The sequence below is a fragment of the Lasioglossum baleicum genome, chromosome 7, assembly GCF_051020765.1.
Source record: "Lasioglossum baleicum chromosome 7, iyLasBale1, whole genome shotgun sequence".
In the NCBI taxonomy this organism is placed as follows: Eukaryota; Metazoa; Arthropoda; class Insecta; order Hymenoptera; family Halictidae; genus Lasioglossum; species Lasioglossum baleicum.
In genome coordinates, this window is record NC_134935.1 from 7,592,479 (window position 1) to 7,609,303 (window position 16,825).

General features: G+C 42.0%; 1 protein-coding gene across 1 annotated transcript in view; it reads right to left on the reverse strand.

The window, feature by feature from the left end:
- Nucleotides 1–16,825, reverse strand: part of LOC143210551 (uncharacterized) — a 259,814-nt gene that overhangs the window by 76,746 nt on the left and 166,243 nt on the right. The window lies entirely within an intron of this gene.

The following is a 16,825-nucleotide window of genomic DNA, read 5'->3' on the forward strand; positions in this document are numbered from 1 at the left end:
TTAATTGTTAATCTGCATGGCAAACAGCGCCGGCAAATACGCGATGGATGCCCCGTTAATTCCTTAAGACGGGGACACTGTAAATACTGCATGATTATTCTGTCTCCTTCTCTCTTAATCCGACTTCCTCTCTCTCTATTATAGAAATAAACACGCGCGTTTATACCATAAACGATTTTACACGTGGATCAGTCGCTTTGAGACTGAGGCGGCCACTTCACTCCGCTCCCGGATGAACGAGCGTTCAAAATTCCAACTATTTACTTCTCTTGCGATGAGTTGTATCGAATTAATAGCTGTACTGATTAATTCGTGGCTCGCACAATGAGCCAATCGTAACTTCATTGTTGCAAATACGTTTGTAAAATATATTCTGCTTTCCAAAACAATCGCCATTATTTCCACAATGCATTTACTTTATCCTACAAATATTTAATCATTGTCCAATATGATGGTGGAAAAATTTTTACGAAAATTAAATTATTAATTGCACTGATTAATTCCTGGCTCGCACAATGAGTCAATCGTAACTTCATTGCTCCAAATACGTCGTAAAATATATCCTGCTTTCCAAAACAATCTCCATTATTTCCACAATGCATTTACTCCATCCTACAAATATTTAATCATTGTCCAATATGATGGTGGAAAAATTTTTACAAAAATTAAATTATTAATTGCACTGATTAATTCCTGGCTCGCACAATGAGTCAATCGTAACTTCATTGCTCCAAATACGTCGTAAAATATATCCTACTTTCCGAAACAATCGCCATTATTTCCAATGCATTTACTCCATCCTACAAATATTTAATTACTCTCAAAATTAAATTATTAGTTGCACGAATAATCTTGGAAATTCACCTAAATGAAACAATTTTGAAAGTGACACAGAACGGGGGTATCCGGGAAATTTGCGACTCGGTGACAAACTGGCCGAGATCGATACCCGCCGGCAATAATTCGATCGAACAATCTACTGGGTGAGAAGTTCGGGTACGGGAGTAATTGCCGGTGTACGAGCGAACTCGCGGTAAACGAGCTCGTCGAACGCGGTTCCGGATCGGACACGGCTCTCCTAAGAAATCCGCGAAGTGCTGGAAAGTTTCGCCGTGCGAAACGACCCGTCGCGTCGCGCGACCCTGCGCTCGCTTTTCATCGAGTTTCCACGGGGAAATTGTTTCCCGTGGCGAGCGTAAACTCCAGTCTCCGTGGATTTTCCTTTCTATCGATCCTTGCCACCGAGATTCGCGTTATTATTTCCGTGGTTGCACGGCGAACGCGCGCGGTGAAATCAATTGACTTGAAAATAGAGGATCTTCATCACGAAACCCGTCGCTTTTTTCTTATTGTTTTATCTATATATAACTCGACCAATTTTGCTTGTTCATGCTCGAAAAAAATGGTGTATCTACACCAAATGCTCCTAAATGCGTGTACAAAATCGCAATCCGGCAAACTTCACAGTTCTCCCGAGAAAAATTCCTAAAACTTGCTGATAAAATGGCACTGAAAATCACAAAATCTCCTTAAAACGTACTCTGTAAAAACATATATATAACTCGTGCAATTTTGCATGTTCATGCTCGAAAAAAATGGTGTATGTACACCAAATGCTCCTAAATGCGTGTACAAAATCGCAATCCGGCAAACTTGATAGTTCTTCTGAGAAAAATTCCTAAACATGCTAATGATATGGCAATCAAAATCTCGAAAAATCTCCTTAAAACGTACTCTGTAAAAACATATATATAACTCGTGCAATTTTGCATGTTCATGCTCGAAAAAAATTGTGTATGTACACCAAATGCTCCTAAATGCGTGTACAAAAACCCAGTCCGGCAAACTTGACAGTTCTCCCGAGAAAAATTCCTAAAACTTGCTAATAAAATGGCACTGAAAATCACAAAATCTCCTTAAAACGACTCGTGCAATTTTGCTTGTTCGTGCTTGAAAAAAAAATGGTGTACGTACTTCAAACCCCACGAACTTGTATGCAAAATTCTACTACAGAGAGTTTAGGAGTTCTCCAAAAAGAAAAATTGCTAAACATCCTCCGGAATAGACTATCGAGGAACGTAACATGTTTCATGGTGTGCAGTCGGAATTAGGTTCTCGTAAATGGAAGGAGCGTGGAATTCTGGGGCGGGACATCTTGCAAAGGGTAAACCAGACGGGGATGATGGAGAACAGGGGTGGCTAACCCCCTCGCGGTTCGCTACAGTAATAATTAACCCGGCGCGAACGTGTTATCGCGATCTGACCTGCGCTGTAATCCCGCCGCAGAATTAGGATTTATAGCCGGCCGTGACACGGAACTTTTCATTAACTATTTAAAGGGAGTATGAGCGAGAGAAAGGGAGCTGTGAAGGGAGGGCGAGAGAGACAGAGAGAAGAAAGGAGAGTGGTCCCAACAAACTTCCGTGGGAGGAACCGTGAAAAATGGATCGCGTTAGAGAGCGGAGTTTGAGGCGCGGTACAAATTACCGCGAGATTACGGCGAACGGAGACAAATGGCCCCTTCAGACCGCTCTCCGGGTTAACCCGGGGCCAGACAGCTCCAAGACGCGCGTATCTAATTGCAGGTGCGCGCCGGTGGACACGGCTGCCTTGCAATCGGATTAAACGGAAGTAAATGGCACCGTGGAGTGTCTCCAGTCGGATGGAGAGATTCCGGGGATATTCGACTGTACGACAGAGAATAGTCGAGCAAGAGGATTCTTTTCCTCGAGATCCCTTGATCGGAGGATCTAGCCTTTTTTGATGAATCTCTTCCTCGCCCATTGTCGTAAGAGAGTTGCTTGCTGCTTTAGGAAATTCTGTTGTCCTCGAGACCAGTTTAATATCGTCCGGATTTTGTGGGGTTTGAAGGGTTCGTCGGGGATTTTCTTGAAAACTGTAGGACGAGATTTTCAAGAGCCGCTGTCCGCGTTTTGTGCTTCGACGTGGTATTTTTTAATTTTGGACAACCTACGAGTCGAGGCTTTGAAAACTGATGTGAACAGCGAATAATATCCATAAAATTTCGTCTAACGTAAAATAGTATTATTGTAATCACCTGGTGCATCAAATAAAATATGTTTATTCCTTTTTGTAGCCATGAATTACAGCGAAGAATGCACAGATATCCGAAAATAATGCTCAACGAAACATAAAACATGATACATCCAGTAAAATATTTCACTTCATAATTTCATAAAATTATCATTATGTTTTGTAGAATCACAAATCTACCGATCCCTGTTTCGTTTGAAAAATCCAGGTTCTATAATCATAATTACTGCCTGGTTGAAACCACAGTTTCAAAAGATAAACTGCAGGCAATTTTCATTTCGCTCGTTTGAACAGACAGCAATGCACAATAGTAAAAAAGGTGATAATGGATCCCAATCTGCTGGAATTAGAGCGTCGCCTATATTCGCGTCATTGTGCCATTCTTTGAAGCAGCTAATGATAAAAAAAACAAAGCGAATTGCACACGAATGAAAGTGACGTGTCGCCCTTTTGAAGCGCGCCAATGATGTAATGGCGAGCATGGAAAAAATTCAGCCCGAGACGCGACGCGTCACTCTAATGGAGCCGGCTGACAGTGGAACAGGTCGATCAATAGTCAGACACAGGCTACTCGATCGGAGGGCATGCTTAAAATCCGTGTGCGAGCGTCAACCTTTCCATCCCCATCGGAATAATCTCGACGACACCTGAGATACAGCTCTGTTTCACTTTAATTGGATCGCCGACGAAAATCTCGAACAGAAATCCTCGCTGTCAATGCTGGAACGGGTAAACTTTACTTTATCGGACCAAAAATTAGTGCCTTTCTCCTATAAATGATAAGGTATGTAATCCAGTAGATTTGTACCCGGGGGCGGCTGCCGAAGTTTCGATCCTGTAGGATCAATGGTTCAGGAGTTATGCTTGCTTAAAGTTGAGCAATCTGCATTGTTTTTGACAGGTAAGGGCGCCGCCATATAGCAGAACCGTCGGTCCTTGCCCCCCCCCACCCCGACCTAATCACCAACCAACTCGGTAAGCGGCGCGTGACCGTCACTACAAACCAATGTGGTGGCGCCCTTACCTGTCAAAAACACTGCAGATTGCTCAACTTTAAGTAAGCATAACTCCTGAACCATTGATCCTACAGGATCGAAACTTCGATCTGCAACCACCCCGGGTACAAATCTACTGGATTACATACCAAATACTTCATAATTTATAGGAGAAAGGCACAAATTTCTAGTTCGGTAAAATAAAGAGCAGCCCTGGAATTACTTGGAAAAATCGTAAGAAGCACTGACAATCTTTCCTTCTGAAAATTATTGTTGACATCGTAGGAAAGTCTTTGTAAGGGACTAATGTAGACTTCGCACTCGAAATTCACCCTTTTGCAAATCAATTTCACCCATTCAGTATATTTAAAATTAATTATTGATTTATTTCTTTATTTCACAAACATAATGAATTGGTAATTACTAGACTGCGGATCATTATGCATTTATAGGAAAATTGAGTAGATGAAATTGACAATTGCAGGAGAATTTTGAAAATTGGAGATGTCAATATATGATTTCTATTCTATTAAAATTATTAAAGGAAGAAAGAACATTCTATTTGAATTCTATTTCATGCAATCGACGCAGATAATTTTTATGTAAGTATTTAAAATTAACAATTAATTTACATTTAATTTGATTTTTTTTATCGAGTTTTTCAGAAATAAGTTATACTGTTCTGCTATTTATAGGTCCCAAAACTTCGCAACTCCTATTTTTTTAATGCGAAGTAAATAAGCGAAAAACCTAACGTAAGTGTTAGCTTATGAATTTGAAAAAAGAGCATCGAAAAATAACTGTTTACCTAGTTATTTCATCGATCTTTCAATACTGTGTCAATTTGAAAGATTCGGTTCGTGAAATGAGGAACGGACGAGGGTTAAAAATACTTCATCTGTAAAAGCTTGAAATTGATTTGCAAAAGGGTGAAATTCGAGTGTAGAATCTGTAACGAGCAGCGAGAAAAACCGTAATAAAAATAATTGAACACCGTTTTCAATTACGTGCTCCCACCACACGCGAAAAACAAAGATACCGGGTAACTTCGGTCCCGACTCGTTTTAATCTCGGTCGGAAGACACGAGGTAGGAACAGAAAAGAGGATCGTCGTCGAAAGACAAATATTTGAGGTGAGCGACGACTCGATTGCAGAAGACCATATCCTCGCTTCTTCCTCAACTTCCTGCCTTGGAATCCTTCGGAAACTCGCGACTCGACTTGACGTTTCTGTCCGTCGCAACGACGACGACGACGACAGCGACCGCAGCGCAGAAATGATCATTCTCGAGATTCCTGGAGCTTCTCTGGACTAGAGGACGACGCGCAGTGTTCGGACTCTCATACTAGTCGGCAGAAAATTAACAAATTCATAGATAAACTTATCCTAACGGAAACTACACCAAAAATAAAAACGAATAAAAAAGACTAAAGCAGTTTCCTGAAGACAGAATCGCAAAACCGTGCAGCATTTTTAATTAGAGCCCGAGAGAATTCCTCTCGCGATTCCATCTGGCGGAGCAACAATCATGGCACCGAGCACTCAAAGGCGTGTCTTCTTTCGAAGATGAGAGAAAACCAGAGAACGAGGGAGAGAGCGAGAGAGAGAGAGAGAGGTCGCTTCTGTTCGCATTTGGAACTCAGGCTCGCCTGGAACAGCTCGTCGCATAACGTGTCTTTAAAGAACCCGCGTCCCGGAAACTCTCGCGATCAAAGCTACTTACTGCACGGCGAAAGCTCGTCTCTCGGAGATAGAAAAGGGATTATCTTTTCGGTTGTAGGCCCGCTCCCCTCTTACCTTGCGCGGCCGTCGGCTCTGCAACAAAGAAACAAACACGATCGTTAGTGCATGGATTCGTGGCTGCTTTACTTACTGCGATTAATACGGCCCCACGCGTTTCCCTCTTTCTTTCACTCTTTCATTCACTGTGTCGCTCTCTTTCCACCTTCGTTCCCCCGTTGCCGAGCAATTAGGCAAAAAGCCTCCGCTCAATGAAAATTCTGCTCGCCGAACAATTTCCACTACCCCCTCTCTCTTACTCTCGTATAATCTAACGGGATCGGCGAACGGGCCATTTCAACGCGTTCGATTCATCGAAGCCCTGCCTTTTGTCCTGATTAAACTTAGATTAATTGTCCCGGGGAGAGGTCGGTGCGAGCAGCGTTGCCTCTCTCGTTATTCATCACTTTTACTATTTTACTACGTTTTTATTAGCTTACTTTCTCGTCTGTCTGTCTGTCTGTTCGGTACAAATTTTGCAATTGATTTCAAGCTAACTCCCTGATGAGCTGGAGACTCGAAATTTTAAACATAGCTCAAAACTGGATGACAATGCAATATCTAAAAAAAATTATTAAAAAAGCCTATGCGTTTAGGAGATATAAACTATTAAATTTGACCGTTACACCTACCCGCGCGACGCTCGGTAGTACGTGATCGCGTTCAACGATCCCCACTCCACGCGACAGCGCTCCCTACTCCATTACGCGTTCCCACTCTGACTCATCCACACTCCACTGACCCGCTTCGCACCAAAGGAGCTCAGTGTGCATTCGAGCTCCGTGCGGTGTTTACAAAGTTACTACGTATTATTATATGCTATAATGTTTGTTTACCAAGCCACTACTAATGATTAATCATAACTAATAAGCAATAACTAACGATTACATAGAGTTGTGACTAACTAATGCCATGTAGTTATGACTAACTAATCAAAAAGTTTTAACTAACCTTTTCAAGTTTTGACTAACAATCAATCAGACTATTAGTCATTTTTAATTATTACTTAGTTGATTTTTGTCCAACTCTGCTATGGGCGAAGGAGAGTGCAGCACTTGGGCATTTTTATAAACGAAACTGATGAATATGTTTGAACCTTTAGAGAGTGTAAAGGCACTTATTTTTTAAATGCGGAAATAGTGAGCCCGTACGGTGCAGTTTAATCAGAAAGCTGCGATACACAGCCAGCATGAACGTCTATTGTAAAAACAGCTATTGTGGTTTCGCGAAATAAATAATCAAAAGGATTTTTAATCCGTACGAGTGTGTCGGCTGTTGTCTGAACTACAACGAACGAGAATTAGCGGGAAATGAAAACCAGCAACTTCTGAAATACAGAAAGTACACAGCTTTCATTTCTGCCCAAGAATATTTCGAGCATTTTGTTTGTTATCAAATATGGAGTTTGTGTATTTATCGAATACAAAAAGAGTCCGCTGTATATTGTGTGATCTATATTCGCCACGGGTCCTCAGTTCGGAAATATGGGATTGAAAAGTATAAACAATTAGCGCGCCGCGAGTGTGTTCCGTTTGCTTCAAATATTGTTTGAACATCTCCAAATGTTTCATTTCGAGAGTATATATAGAACTCCACAAAAAAAAACATTTAAACAGCCTCGTCAGTGAGAGAGAGAGAGAGACCGCAAGAGATGCACGAAGTTAAAAATTCAACCTTGTTTTCGATATTAAATTTCCCTGGAAAAAAACACTAAACTACAGCTGATAGAAAAAAAAACACAGTTTCAAGTTTCCGGCACTTTCAGCAGAAAAATCTGCAGACCCATTGCAGCCGACCACCGAATATTGAAACACATACAAAATTGGACTTCGTATCATGGTGGACGGAATTAGCGACTGACCAGTATCCCGGTCGCTCCAAACATTTTTCTAAATGTGTTCAAACGTATTGAATATTATAAAAAAATACATTTTATTTGAACGAGCTCGATGTTATATAAAAAACGTATGTCCTTTTATTCAGGGAGGTACATAGAATCTCTCGTATCTGACTAAAAAACATTTCAATAACTGCCGCAAGAAAATCACAAAAAATGCGCAAGGTCGAAAAATTGATTTGATATATTCACAATTGGATCTATCGAAAACGAAAAGCGACAGAGAGAAATGGTTTCTGAAATTTCACACTGACCGTGCAAAAAACTAGAACTGGCCGATTGAAAATTTCAATAGAAAAAATCGACTCTGCTCGGCAATATAAAAAATTAACATCGAACGAGCGGCACGTTCGCTTCAAACAATTTTCAAATCCCTCAAAACGTGAACGAAATAATAAAACCATTTTCTGTGTAAAAAAAAAAACGCGTTTAAATGTGTACCACAATAAACTGGCCAACGAAAACCAAGCGCGGCCAAATTAAATCCGGCGAAATCAAAGGCACCGGTAGACAAATATTTTGTCAAATTGGCATCGGCCGCAGAAAAAAATCCGCAGAGCCTATCAAACACCAAATCCCTGGTAAAAATAAAAAAGTGAAAGAGCGAAACTTCCACACGGTCCCTTTGCCGGCCAATATTTGATTAATTAATGCAGCGCGTGGGTTATTTCGCGATTGATCGATCGTTCTCGTGTAGGGAGATCGCGCGGAAAGAGCTCTAGCGAAATTCCCTGTTGGAAATTGTCGTTTCTAGCGACGACATCCGATTGTGCGAAACCGTCAAGAGCCATTCGTTCGAAAGCGTGGCGCGATTAACGCAAATATCATCGAAACGTCGAGGCTCGTTAATTATTCAACGCGCGGTCGAATTAATCCGAGTTCGTTCGTCAATTAAGGGAGTTGGGGGTGAAGAGAGGAGAGAGAGAAAGAGAGTGGGGGTGTTAACCCTCGCGAACCCGAGATTTAATTAAACGATCGTTCAAGGGATCAGCCGGATGGATCCCGCTCGAATAACAACGGAAATACGATCAACGGTGTCGATAACAGGTCCGGGACCGGTTAATCGCGTTAGCCGGTCGACACGATCGATCGATCCCCCCGTTCATTCGATTCTTTCCCTGCTGGGAAGCACTTCTGCCCGAAAGCTGAAATGGAAGTTCGCGAGATTAAAACCGGACAAACCCGACCAGCGAAGGTGCTGATTGCACTTTTCCAGTTCCAGAAGTCCTCCAACCATCTACAACACCATGACCTTCGAATAACTTTGAGTACAAAAATTTGTAAACACTAGCCAATCGATGGAAATTGTGAAAAAGCTCCGAAGAAGGATTAATAAATGAAAATGTCTATATCCATTGAAAAGAAAACTCCGATGACTTAACCCAGACCTTCAACTGACTTTGAGTACGAAAATTCGTAAACACTAGGCAATTGATAGAAATGGTGAAAGAGCTCTGATAGAAGTATTAACCCCTTGCCCTACGATTTATTTTACGGTTTCAGTGATTAGAACTGTTATTGTAGTTCGTAATTTCCTAGAGAAGGAGGTAGTTTATATTTATTGTAAGCCTACATGTGTGTGTTCTATAATAACTAACATTAACGAAACCAAAATAGAATTTCATCTCGGTTTAAAGGAGATAAACAACACACATACATATTTATTAGCGGACTGCAGATTTTATGCATTTATGGCAAAAATGAGTATGTACAATTTAAATCAGTGGACAAGTTAAAAGGATTTAAAAATATCAATGTACTCGTTTCAGCTAATTAATATCATTAGAGAAAAAATTATATTTTTATTTGGCTCCTATGTTGTACACAATTTATGAAGACTATTAAGAACTATTTATTAGATTCTGTTCAGAATCTTCATGACGGGTCTGACACGATATTGTAGGGCAAAATATCCAGATCCATTGTAAAAAAGCTCCAGCTCCGATGACTTTGAAATCTTGAAAATCATGACCTCGAGAAAAATTTGTATACCATCGCAGTATTTGCTGCTTCGAACAAAATAATATTTAATATAATAATATTAGGTTGGCAACTAAATTCGCGACCTTTTGTTTCGTAATTCTTTTATTGTATCATTATAACCTCATTCATTTACCATTCCTTTTGAACTGTGTATCATTGGGGAGCTCTGAATTTTGCGATTAATTTGATATAAAATACTCGTGCTTAAGAAATACATAATATATATATATATATATATGTATATATATGTATTATATATATAAATGACTTTGTTTGTGAAAATATGGAGGCCACGAACCTAGTTGCCAACCTAATATTTAATATTTTCCTGAAAAAACGAGGGAGATATCGAAGACACTCGAGCTAAGTGGGACATCCTGTACATTGTTAGAAGTGGTGCAATTATTTCCGTGATGAAGTATCGCGAATCCTGAGAACCAGCTCGCGTAATATCAAGGTATCGTGTGAGCACGCGTCGCATCGTGAACACAACAATTTCGACGTCGTCGATGACACCAGAACAACAGAGTACGGGTCGAAAAAGCTCGATGACAAATCGATTCGAGTGCAGCAGTGTCCCCGAACGATATCGGCATCGACTCTGGGGTTCGAGAGACGCGATAAAGGGGAAAATCGCCGCAAGGTTCCGCAAGCGTGGCGCGGTTCGTTAGCCGTCGCCGAGAGATCGAAGGGGTGTGCAAAGGCAATTTCTGGCTTCTGGAGGGTGGCTGTCGGTTATCTGATCGGTATAGAAGGGCGAGAGAGGGAGACCAGCAGGTTGCGCGGAACGTAATGCACTTAGGGTAGATTGGGGCGTGCGATAGTCGGGTTAGAGGCGGGCAAAAGAGAGTGGATCGCGGTGTACGTGTACATCGGAGGGTGTAGAACGCTGTAGAAGGGGTTGGCGGAGGATCAAGAGAGAGAGAGAGGGATGCAGAAAGGGAGAATGTAGCTGGAGAAGCGAGAAGTGGCCGAGGGGAGAAAGTAGGCGAGAAGACACTTGATTCTCTCCGGCTCATTTGTCTGATGTTTCTCGCGCGTCCTGAAGCTTCTCCCCACCCCTGTAACTTCCGTATCTTCACACCCCCGCGACTCTTAGACCAGTAGCTGGCTGCGGGACCAGCGAGTGCACTCTTTTCGATTTACTGACGGGGCAGAATGAAAAAAAGGAGAACAGCCCCGCGACAAAAGCGTCCCTCGCACCCTCTTCCATCGGATCTGGGTCATCGAACACTCGTTTTCTATGGGTCTTCTCTCAATTTCTGCTGGTTATTAAGGGGTAGACTCTTTTTTCCAGGATTGTAAGGGTGCAGGATGCGCCTTCTCATTCAGTAGTCAAAAGCGCCAGATAAAAGATCTATGGAGATCGTGCTCAAAAGTCCTAATTTTCCGTTTCCGTTTACATTCGGCAGCGTGTAATTGTGTAATGCAAATTACGCCGCCGAATAATCGTAAAAATAGGACTTTTGAAGGCGACTGCGACCTAGATTGATCTTTTATCTAGTGCTTTCAACTTGCGATGAAAAATCCTGGACATAAATTGACCCCCTTAATCATCGCAAAATCCACGTTCCAGCCACCGCAAAAATGGTTCGCGTGTTTCGTAGCACTTTCCGTGCAAACACCGCCTATCGGCTTCTGTCGGTGTCCCCGTGTTCATTTAGCATGTATTTAGCAAACGATATGTCGCCTGGTACAGCATCCACGACGCTTACGTAGCCGGAGCCTTGTTTCCCATACGCGATCCCATAGCGTAGCACATAGCCCATAGCCGAATATCAAGGCCGGTAAAAGCCGTAAAGCCGATTACGCGATTCCACAAATTGCATCGCTTTGTCCGTGTTCCGGCCGGTCGGAAAGCGAGAGAGATGGAAGCAGCATCGCAACACGACGTTGATGTTGATGTTGATGTTGATATGCAGCTATATGCCTGACACTTTGAGCTACGGCCTACCCAGCGAGATGCATGCATCACCGCCGCTAATGCCTTCCACCTCGAAGCTTGCCAATGGCAGAACGCCTGTGTCAGTACTGCCAAACTGTTTCTTGTTCTGTGCACGCCGCCTCGAGCACTGACAACGTTCTCCTAATTTTCCACTTGGGAAACCATCAATTTGAAGGGAAATGGACCCTGAGCCTTCCACTTGGAAAAATTGTCTATCCTTGTCCCACGCATTAGGGAAATAGTAAATCGCGTTATTACGCTAAAAATAAGTAGTTTTCGACGATTCTGAAGAACAAGAGCATTGCAGGGGGTCCCGCCCGAGGTCCCTATTATAAAAAAATTTAGGTAGAGGGTCTACAGTCCCCATAGGGTGGTTTTTAAGGGTTTAAAAATTTTTTATCACGGAATTAGCATAATATAAATTGTTGAGGGGGCGGGGGGTAAAAAGGAAATTTTTAATTTTTTTTTTAAGACCCCCCTTGTGGGTACTCTTTCAAGAGGGCACTAAAAAAGGCGTTACCCCACAATACAAAAAAGTAGGGTTCATTATAATAATAAGCAAGAAAAAACAATAAAATTAGGAAATTCAGGGCCAAAACCTACTGATAGCGTGCGAGTGGGTTAGCGAAGGTCAAGAGACTTAGAATAAATAGAAATAAGAAAGTTTTTTAAAAACAGACAAAATGTAAAGCGTGAGAGAGCAAAAGAGGTTAAAAACAATTAGGATATTTCTTCACTGTATAAAGCAGCATATAATAAACAAAGAAGGAAACTTTCGCTAAAGGACCCTGAGCCTTCTTTCAAGCTCAAGATTGTTTTTCATTGCATCCTATACTACTCGGTGCGAAGAACGCGTTTTCTTAACGAACAAATTTAAAGTTTCGTGAACTATTCCATATATGAAAGGATGATTGTATACATTTAAATTAATCAAGTATGATCTGGTCTGACCTGCTGTGCTCCTAATTTTCCACTTGGAAAACCATCAGTTTGAAGGGAAATTGTCCCTGAGCCTTCTTTCAAGCCGTTTTTCATTGCATTCTACATTCTACTGTATACTACTCAGTGCGGAGAACGCATTCTCTTAAGGAACAAATTTAAATTTTCGTGAACTATTCTATTCCATATATGGCGGGGATGATTCTACATTGAAATTAATCAAGTTTGATCCGATTTGACCTGCGATCACAGCACAGCACGCAACGCAACCGATTCAATTCACCACCGCTAACGCACCGCGATACAGTGGCAGGCCTCGATTCATTTCTTACGGACGCCATTAACGCGCGTCCCATCAACGTTCCACAGGCTCGTTCGGTCTTAATCCCACGGGCTTTGACGTTTATCCAACAACTCCGAGGATCCTGCGAATGTCCAGCTTTCATACTCGCGATTCAGCAAAATGCGATTGATACTGGCCCGACACTGAGCCGATGAAAAACCTTCTGTGAGCTGCTAATTAATTGCCGAGCCGATATTCCTTTCATTTAAATCAAGCCATCGAACTGCCAATCTATATGTACACACTCATGAACAGGGGGCTGATACACAATAATTTTTCTCACAATTTGACCCCTCATTTTTTAGGAAATGAACAGTATTCCCTCCCCGCACTTCTTTCATGTCGATCCTTTAAAATTATTTTTGAAAAATAATTTCCACAGCCAAGTCGAATAAATTCCCTTAAGAAAGCGTCTCGAACACAATCCTTCAAACTTCAGTTTGCTTAATGAACGATATTTTACTCGTAAAAATTGTTTTTCAAAGGGCAAACGAGCAAAAGCCATGAAAATTCAAAGAGTAATCTTTTCGTCCGCGCGAATGGCGATTCACTGACACGCTTTCCTCCAAGCATCTTTTCACAGAGGGAAAACGCGATTGATACTCCGCGCGATCCGCTAATTAATTGGCAACCGGGTGAAAGGATGTCACGCGGAATCCGATGTCGGTTAATTACGCGACGCGCGTACAAATGAACCCGACCCGTTTTTATCGCGCCGAAGACCTTCGTTTATTGTTCCCCGGGGACAATGGAGGGCAGATTCCAAAGCAGATTTTCGTGGAAATCGATTAATTGGAAACGCAAACGCTGGAGTGCTTGGACGAGAACGAGAAAGAGCTTCCACCGACGACGGGAACCCCTTTGAAGTATTTTTCACGGCCTTTCGGTTATACTTCGCCGAGTAGAAGCAGCTGCAGTCCATTTCCATTCGAGAACGCGTGGCTGCAACGAGAGGGAAAGATTTTATTCTGTGCTTCGGCCAAAGAAAGTCGAAATCAAAGGGAAAATTCAATTTTGCCGACAACGACGACCGAACTTTCGAACGCTGCCAAAAATGTGACGCTGTCAAAGTATTGGTGTATAATTAATTGGTGTAAAATTTCGTTGTAGCGTGTAAAATTAAGTGTGTGGGGAGTTTGGTTTAAAAACACAGAAGACAGAAATACAAAGACAGAAAATTATTTTTTACAGTCCCAGCACGGAGAATTGGAGTAAATATCGATTTCAGGAAAAAACTCGCGAAAGACGCGCGGGTAATTAGAGGAGCGCGCAGCGAACTGGGGGAGAAATTAATTGTGCAAGACACACCTCGGGGAAGGGGATCGGTGTGTCGGTGCTTTGGGGTGGAACACCGTGAAAAACAGTTTTAATTGTAGCCCCTAATGGTGGCGCTCGCTTCATTTTTGCTTCGTTATGGGCGTTAAAATCATGTATTCGCGCGTTACGAGACGCGCGGGAGGAAGCGCGTTGGATAATAAACGCGACGAGCAGCCGCCCTTCTGCGCTAACAATGTTGCAAATAACAAACGGCCTTTCGTTAGAATTAACCACGTGAATCACGGTCCGACCCGCGCTCGATTACTTTTAATTGCTCGCTGCTGATGAAACCGTTTCGGCCAGTCCGTCGCTCTACTATTATCCGCGACAATCGTTATCGGATCATTCTTTTACACAGGATTTCGCGATTCAATTCGCACCCCGGCTGCCTCTGTCTCGTGACAGTTGACGATTAAGTCGCATCTCCCGAATTCTCGCTGCTGTTCCGCGATTAATCGTTGTGATCGATGTTTCGGGCGGTTGCGCGTGCTCTCGGTTGATTTCGTCGAATTTTCGTGCGGTTGAAATTCTGGTTTGGCGAAAAATTGCTGAAAATGTCTGCACGATTTTAAGGAAGAGAAAACAGGTATTGTCGTGTTCTATTTTGTTGAAAGTCTTTATTTTCTGTCAGAGTTCGAAGTGCGAATGAATTCTGCTGCTTGGGTGGTCAGGAATAGATTGCGGATCTTTCTGCATTTACAGCAAAATTGAGTAGACGAAATCGAAAATTGTTGGAAAATTTTGAAAATTGAAGATGTCAATATATGATTCCTCCTCTATTAATATCATTGAGGGAAGAAATAATAACATGCAATTTGCATAAAGATCCGCCAGTCATGAAAAATGGAAGGATGAGTTTAGAATAGGGGAGTTGTAGAGGAGGAAAAGTAAAGAAATAATTGAATAATTGATTAAGAGAAGAAATAACATGCAATCTGGTTTCTATCTCTTACAATCGGCGCAGGCAATTTTTATTTTGCATAGAGATACGCAGGAAAAATGGAAGGAAGGACGATTTTGGAGTACGGGAATGGTAGGGGAGGAAAAGCGAAAATTGCTAGTGAAGATGTGTGTGGCGGACACAATAAACAAAATGGCTCCCTTTGTAAGATCTCTGCAGCACTTCGCACGGTTGTTCTTTGCACCGTACCGTGTACCGTCCGTGGAAGAGAATTGAAATCGCTCGATAACGCCTGTCGCGTCAACGTTTTCCGCGTTATTAAACGTCGAACTCGTCCCAGCTCTGTCCCGGAACGTTCGAGTTCTACAATATGCTGCGTCGATCACAGAGAGATGAGTATCGAGCTGATGCATTCGAGCTCCGGCTCGTGGGAGCCGGGGGGCCAATAGCCGCGCGTCGAGCACAGACACTATATATTCTGTGTTATGGTCCGCGAAGAATTACGACCGGCTGATAAATACAGCGTAAACGACCTACTTAACGAAATACGGATGAACGTTTGACGGAAAGCTAGGTCGACTTTGCTAATTTTTACTGGCGTTAACATTGCATCTTAGTAGAAAATGAAATACGCGTTTTACAGGGGGATCTCCTGGGAATATCTCCTGAAAATTTTCACGAAATTCTGTGAATTATGTGATCGTGACAGTCATTTTGCAGAGCGGTGTTTGAACGAGATCCATCTGCTTCACCACTCTACAATCGGGTTGAAATAACAAATTTTTTGTTCGACTTCATAATGAAGACATACATATTGTAGAGTGATCTTTTGAGAATATTTTTCCGAAAATTTCCATCAGGAACTCTCTGGGAATAGTACCGTTGCGATAGCAATTTTCCCGAACTATGTTTTCTGGGGATTACATATGCATGGGTTGATCAACCTAAAACAAGGCGAAATTTCTGGAATTTTTAATGGAACTGAAACTCGATGTTTGATTAGAGAAAAAGCACGGATATTACAGAGCGATCGTTTGGGAATATTTCCTGGAAATATCATCGCGAACGTATGAATTATAAGCTCGAGGCAGCCATTTTGTCGCACGTGAAAACTAAAGTTAAGTGGAGAACGACAAACACGTGTTATATGGAGCGATCTTTCGAGGGCACCACCTCAAAATTGCAGTGTTCAGTGAGTCGTGACGCTGCGACAGCTGTGACATTTCCCCGAACGATATTTTTAAGTGGTGACAAATATTTGATCAACTTAGAATTAGGTCGGTCTTCATTCTTCTTCAAACGGTTCAGACTGTGTTTCACTAAAAGACGAAGTTTCATGCACGTTGAGTGATCGTTCTAGAATGTCTCTGTCCAATTAAATGCTCGTGACAGCCATTTCTTCAATCGGTGTCCTTCCTTATAACAGTATCGAGCATATACTACTTCAATGTCCCAGATTCTCCATCGAAAATGACCTCAAGTCGAATCTGGGCGAGTAGAACATCAGGAACGTCTTCCTCTTCTTTCGATCCACCGATATATCTGTGTACATCACATATTTTCACTTTCGGGATATTGACATTTAAAGTTTTGATTACTAATTCTTTGGTATGCGACTTCGGTTAAATTGCATTATTTTTATGAGCCTTCCGAATTTGTTTCCATGACTTT